Below are 7578 nucleotides of genomic sequence, written 5' to 3' on the forward strand. Positions count from 1 at the left end.
CATTAAACAACGTGTTTGTGAGATTGTTCTTCTGCCAAATGGCAAGCTGTCAAGTAAAATATCAATATCGTAAATGTAAAAAGTCTTTAGATGAGTCAAAAAATGTATCTATTGGATAAAATGATAGAGTACATTTCACACTACTGAAAGGGTAGTCCAATATGGTAACCAGGTGTAATTTTTTTCTCCTTTTTTTGTGTTCTGTCTAGACATCTGTTGGAAGAGCAGTTCTGAAATCTGGATTTGCTGAGTTTTTCCAGCTATTTTTGTTTTTGTTTCAGATTTCCAGCATCCGCTGTATTTTGCTTTTATCTGAAATCTATATGTTTATTCAGGGAGTTTTATGGGCTGTTGTCTGGTTGCTTGCAATCCAACTGCCTAATCAGCTTACAAGTGCTTCACACAGTTGATTTGCAGAGTCCGTTTGTTTACTCGGAGCTATATGAACTATTGAACTGCTTCCAACAGTTACATTGGGGCTTGTTAATAGGGAGGACAGGTTAGGATGAAGGAGTAAGGTGAGGGGGTGAATGCTTAAAGTGATCAGAAAGTTCAGCTGTATCTGGATGCGCCACTAATTGTGTGGGAAGCACCGGGCCAAGATGCTTTTGGGAACAGGGGCGGGCCTTTTAATCTGCCTACTCTGGACTAGGCCTGCCTCCGTTTCTGGCTGCTGGCCACTTTGTGGAGCCCTGGAAGATCCCACCAGCTTGGCAGTCTTGAGAGAAAAAGGCGGGATTGTGACGGTGGGATTAGTCCTGTCTCCCGATTCCCATCCCTGAAATAAAATTCTGGCCCAAATCCAAGTTGAATTCACTAGGTTTATCTTATGCCCACCTTCCAGTAGCAGAAAAAGCATGGGCCAGCAAGTTCTGAATTGATATAACAGGCAAGTTACGCCAAAATTTAGCCAGATCATCCCATTGGCAAACTATGCCAAAATTTGTTAAGAACCTCCTTAAATTACAGCAGGTAGTAGTAAAACAAATGGAAATGATCTTAAACAAATAGGACTTATGTTAAATACCAAACTTGTGCCATATTTTCAAGACCCTATGAATGAAAATGAAGTTTGAAACCATTAAAACATTTGAATTTTAATACAATAATTCTGATGTCATGAAGATGTATTCAAAGGTGCAGAAAATACATTTGAGGTCTCAATGAGGAGAAATATTGGAAAAAGTAATTCCATAGAATTCAAATTTGCAAATGAACTTAGTATTGCATTCTTTAAGAAATTGATCACACTGTTTACATAAATGTCTAAATCCAGGCCTAATAGCAGAACAGAAGTAATATTAAACTGTTTACAAAGATCACCTCAATTCATGAATTTCTGTAAAAATATGTTAGCATATGGTGACATTTGACATGTTCCAGTAGCCAGGTTACTCTCTGTTACAATTGTAATCATATTACTTGCAAAAATATTACCAGACCATCTCAATTGACACACAATTAGCTCAGATTACAGATTCCAGGCAATTGATGTTGCTGTTAGCAATTTCAATGAACCAAGCTGATCAGGGATCAAACCCCTCATTGTACATTTAGTGTATTGAGTTTTTTTTTTGATCCTGTGGTTAGAATATGCATCATATGCAGTTGATTAGCTTAAACAGACAATTGGGCAACCCATTTATCTTGGCCCCGTGCGATCAGCAATTGCTTATATCTTTCTGAATCTCTGCCTCTTAAAGTTGTGTGTCTCACTGGTATTTTTCCTCAGGAGGTTGTGGGTTCAAGCCCCACAATCTAGGCTGACACTAACTAATTCAATAAAGGGAGTGCTATTTTACTATATTTTACATGAGATGTTAAATTGAGACCATCTGTCTTCTAAAGTGGATGTAAAAGATAACAAACCATTTGTTGAAGAGGAGCAGGGGAGTTCTCCCAGTGTCTTGGCCAACAATTTATTCTCCTTATCTCAGTAACCTCCTCCAACCCCTAAGAACTCTGCTCTTCAATTTCTAGCCTTTTGTGCATCCCTGACTTATTTTGCTCCTCCATTGGTGACCATGTCTTCAGCTGTCTAGGCCAGTAGGGATCCAGAGAGATCTTACAAGGGGGTCCGGGAGTGCAGGGCTGGCCCGCAGGTGGGTGATCGTCCAGGGCATCTTGGTTACGAGTACGTGAATGAGTGGCTGCCAGATATGAGCGCTGCTCTCTCCCTGAACTTTCTCTCATTGTAGTATTTTTCCCACTGCTTCTGTGCTCCCCCTGCTCCTTTCTGTATGTTTCTACTGTTCTTTGGGATTTTGTTCACCCCATGCTCCTGCCAATGATAAGACAGACTTTGCAGTGAGAAGCAGACACTGCCAACTCACTGAAAGCTGTAAGTAAATACCTGTTTTCTTAAATATATTATTTAAAACACTTCACGTGCAACACTTTCATTGTAGGAGTCATATATAATACAGTTTAGATAGGAATCTGTGATTACTAATGCATTTGAAAAGGGGTTCTTCATCCAAAAATGGCTTGAGGACCACTAGGCCCTGAGCTCTAAATCCCCTCTCTAAACCTCTTTGCTCTGACTTCTCTGTAGGACATTCATTAAAATCTACTGTACTAATATAATCTTATATGACTTGGCACCAAGTTTTGTTAAGTTTTGTTTGCTTTGGGATGTTTCACTATGTCCAAGGTGCTATCTGAAAGCAAGTTGTTGAAAGGGATGAATTTTATGCAGGGAAGAAGCTAATGGTTTCAATCTTCCTAAAGTTTAATTGGAAATAAACTGCAGCTCATGCAACACAAGCAGTCTGACAATACAGAGCCAGTGGAAGGATCAAGAGAAATAGATCTGGTAGTCATCAGCATGATTTTACCAAGGTTCAATGTATAGAAGAGAATACTCAGGATGATCCTTGGGGGATTCTAGCTGTAACTGTGAGTGTACTGGAAGAGCAGCCATTGCCGGAAAAATTTTGGTGACGTGATAAGGAAAGAAAGGATAATTCACGATTACAGTCACAGAAAATGAATGTCACTTGTAACATTGGTTAGAAATCTGATTGGAGAGATTCAAACAAAGTTGTGTGACAGACAGGCACAGATATTGGACTGAAGTATGAACATATGTTTTTTGCCAGCAGGTATATAATGTGGTCAGGTATTATTGGCTAGTCATTAATTAGGCAAGATAAAGGCCATTGCAATAACTTTAACAGGGCTTCAAGTGCACTTAGGAATCATAGGGCTTTGAAAATGGACTCTGTGTGGGTACAGTTTCTCAAATCATGCTCAATATCTGAGTGCTCACATTTGCATATACACATGGTGTTACCAGTCAGATTTCAATGAAGTTAATGGTGTCCATGTGACATTTCTGTAAACAGGCTCAGCAGTAAATTTAGGGACAGATTTTCCTGGATTTACTAGCTAATTTTTGGTTTTGAAGTTTTAATAAACTTTGTAAGATTTATATTTTGGGACTATAGCTTTACATTTAGGATAAATTAAAAAAGTTATGTAACTTGTTCTAGACTCTACCTCACAGTAAGTGTGGGTGGTTTGATTGTTAGGAATCACAGAAAAGCTCATATTGTTTTGCTGAGAAGAAGGTGCAAGGTGTTTATGCTTGGAGACAATGGCGTTGGAGATAATGGAAGACAATGACAAGATTCTAAGGGCTGGATTTTTATCCTTGAGGCGGGTAGCGGGAGTCGGGCAAAAGTCCCGGCTTGGCCTACCTGCCTTGGAAGAAAGTGTCCGCAAGGATAGGATTTTCATTGTTGGGGGTTGTGGGTGTAGGTACAGGCTTCAGTCAGGTCACCTGATGTGGGAAAAAGTTCAGAGGTAGCCACAGGGACTGTCTGGTGTGGAGACGGGCTATTTAAAAGACTGGCCTGGGTACTGTGGGACTTCGTGCCAGATAAAATAAAAACAGGCTCCTCATTCCTTATCCCTCACCCTCTACATACTCCCCATGCCCCATTTGTGCCAACTCATTCCCCCCATGCCAAGTTATGTTCGTCAAACATTCCCTATGGCCCCTCATGGCCCCATGCCAATTCACCTCTATACAATGTATAAAAGCAATGGACCCTATAGTGACAGTCGGACTTGTAAACAAAAAAGTCATTCATTCATAACTTCCCACTTTCTTGAAAAAAAACTCCTTCTTACTACAGCTCACCAAAGTGCCAATAATCCGGACCCTTTAAAGTATCAATAGCAGAAACTGCAACTGCCTAAAACCTCTTTATCTTGTGTAAATAAACATTCTGAAATTGATAGCATAGGTCAGAGAGCCAGAGGTATCAATCAAGCAATGTTTTCTCTGGGGCTCAGGTGTTTCAGCAGGCTAATGAATATCTGGGCTCTCAGCCAAGGCTTATAATGTATTATTAGCTGAAAGCCCAGGCATCATTACAGTCAGGATCAAGGATAGCTAATTAGCATTTCTACCTAGCTGCAAGGCTGTGTTTAATGTTGCCATGAGGAAGAGAGCAGAGGAAACCATTCTTTGAGTTCAGGTTACAGGCTTCCCTACAAATCAAAATATAACAGATAGACAGCAGAGGTTCTGAGTGGTCAGCAGAGAGGAGAGGCTGTTTTTTGGCTTTGCAAGCTACCACAGCCGGATGCAGGATGGACATGATCTCCAGTTGAAGAGTCACTGCCTTCTATGGATTCTAGGAGATTTGCTCTGGAATGGTCAGGGGAGGAAGGATCATTGGAACAGGCTTAACTGCTGGTAGTGGATTTAAGAAACTCTGAAAACTGAGGAAAGCGCCTGGGGACAGTCACTCGATGTTACTATTCAACAAAATGAGGTTACAGGAACCTGTTGAAAGCCAGGAGCAACTGTTTGTGGGGACTGTAATTCCTTGAGAGGGTGTGATGAGTATAAAAGGGAATGGTCCTATCTGTATTTTAAAATATAAGTTGCCAACAGAAAGAAAATATTGTTTATCTAATGATTTTTAAGTAATTTGTTACAGTAAAAAATTAAAACATGAAATCTTGTCATGTCATTCTTTCAACTAATAACTGGAAATTTGAATCTTGTTAAAGATTTATCAGTCTCGACGAAGATCACAACACTTACAAAGTTGGTTAAATTCAGGCTTCAAAAGCTATCACGCAGAGGCAAAATTTACCAGGTACTCTTCACAAAATTGAAGAAGACAATTGGCAAGAGAAATTGGCAAAAGCAAGACTGTAGAACAATCTGTATTGATGTTAGGTACAAGCATTATTAAATGAAACATAAGTCAGTTTACATGTTCAATGTTTTGTTGAACGTTTTAACTCATGTTAAAGTTTGTAAAATTGTTATATTTTGGAACTCTTTTATTTAGGGTAAAATGGAGAAAAATGAAGGCAGCCATGTGACCTGTCGTGAATTCTGTCCAACAAAGAGCTTTGGTAGCTTTGTTGTTAAAGGTTGATAGGGGGCACAGGCTTATTGCGAAGAAGGTGTGAGATATTCATACCTGTAAACAATGACCAAATGTACAGGGCAGCTGTGCTAACAGTCTCCAACTCACTAGAAGGTGTGAGGAATGTCAGATTTTGTAAAAATTTACTTTAAAATGTCTATTTAATTGCAGGATATAATGGAGTTGGGGGTATAGAGGATGGCTAATTAGTATTTCTACCTGGATTCAAGGCCCATGCCATTCAGGTTGCCATGGAGATGGGCTTTAAGGGAAGAAGAGCCTATAGCAAACCGTTGTAGTATCGGGTTACAGGGTTTTTCTTAAAATATCAGGTGAATCTGCAAGAATCTTGGGGGGGGGGGAGAGAGAGCAGAAAGGTAGAGGCAATTAGTCCTGCACACAACAGAGCAAATGCTGGCCCTCATCACATGAAACACAGGTGGAAGCTTAGGCTCAGTTTTTTTATTCATTCATGGAATGTGGGTTTCACCGGCTAGGCCAGCATTTATTGCCTATCCCTAATTGCTCATGAGAAGGTGGTGGTGAGCTGCCACCTTGAATTGCTGCAGTCCCTGTGGTGTAGGTACACCCACAGTGCTGTTAGAGAAGGAGTTCCAAGATTTTGACCCAGCGACAGCGAAGGAATGGTGAGATATTTCCAAGTCAGGATGGTTAGTGGTTTGGAGGGGATCTTCCAGGTGGTGTGCCCATGTATTCTGCCCTTGGTCTTCCAGATGGTAGCGGTTGTGTGTTTGGAAAGTCCTGCCTAAGAAGCCTTGGTGAGTTTCTGCAATGTATCTTGTATATGGTGTACACTGTTGCCAATGCTCATTGGTGATGGAGGGAGTGAATATTTGTGGAAGGGGAGCCAATCAAGTGGGCATGTTTTGACATGGATGGTGCTAAGCTTCTTGAGTAGTGCTGAAGCTGCACTTATCCAGGCAAATGGAGAGCATTCCATCACACTCCTGACTTGTGCCTTACAGATAGTGGATAGGCTTGGGGGAGTATAGGTAACCACAGTGTTTATATGATTAGTCGAGTTCAGTTTCTAGTCAATGGTAACACCCAAGGACGATGTTCGTGGGGGATTCAATTATGGTAATACCATTGAGTGTCAAGGGGCGATTGTTAGATTCTCTCTTTTTGGAAATGGTCATTGCCTAGCACTTATGTGGCAAGAATGTTACTTGCCACCTATTAGCCCAAGCTTGGATATTGTCCAGATCCTGCTGCATTTGGATGTAGACTTCTTCAGTATCTGAGGAGTCACAAATGGTGCTGAACATTGCACAAACATCAGCGAACATCCACACTTCTGACCTTATGATGGAAGGAAGGTCATTGATGAAGCAGCTGAAGATGGTTGGGCCTACGACACCACCCTGAGGAACTCCTGCAATGATGCCATGGACCTGAGATGATTGACCCCCAACAACCACAACCATCCTCCTTAGTGTTAGGTATGACTCCAACCGGCAGAGAGTTTTCCCCCTGATTCCCATTGACTCCAGTTTTGCTAGGGATCCACACATTACTGGACAATATCCACACGGTGAAATGCTGCCTTGCTGTCAAGAGCAGTCACTCTCACCTCACCTCTTGAGTTCAGCTCTTTTGTCCATGTTTGAACCAAGGCTGTAATGCGGTCAGAAGCTGAGTGACCCTGGTGAAACCCAAACTGAGCATCAGTGAGCAGGTTATTGCTAAGCAAGTGCCGCTTGATAGCACTGTTGATTACTCCTTCCATCACTTTACTGATGATTGAGAGTAAATTGATGGGGCGGTAATTGGCCAGGTTAGATTGGTTATACTTTTTGTGTACAAGACATACCTGGACAATTTTCCACATTGCCAGGTAGATATCAGTGTTGTAGCTGTATGGCTTGGCTAGGGGCATGGCAAGGTCTGGAGCACAAGTCTTCGGTACTATTGCCGGAATGTTGTCAGGGCCCATAGCCTTTGCTGTATCCAGTGCCTTCAACCGTTCATTGATATCGTGTGGAGTGAATTCAATTGGCTGTGATGCTGGAGACCTTTGGAGGAGGCCGAGATGGATCATCCACTCAGCATCTCTGGCTGAAGATTGTTGCAAATACCTTATCTTTTGCGATGTGCTGGGATCCTCCAGCACTGAGGATGGAGGTATTTGTGGAGCCACCTCCTCCAGTGAGTTGTTTAA

Source organism: Carcharodon carcharias, chromosome 10 (assembly GCF_017639515.1).
Source record: "Carcharodon carcharias isolate sCarCar2 chromosome 10, sCarCar2.pri, whole genome shotgun sequence".
In the NCBI taxonomy this organism is placed as follows: domain Eukaryota; kingdom Metazoa; phylum Chordata; class Chondrichthyes; order Lamniformes; family Lamnidae; genus Carcharodon; species Carcharodon carcharias.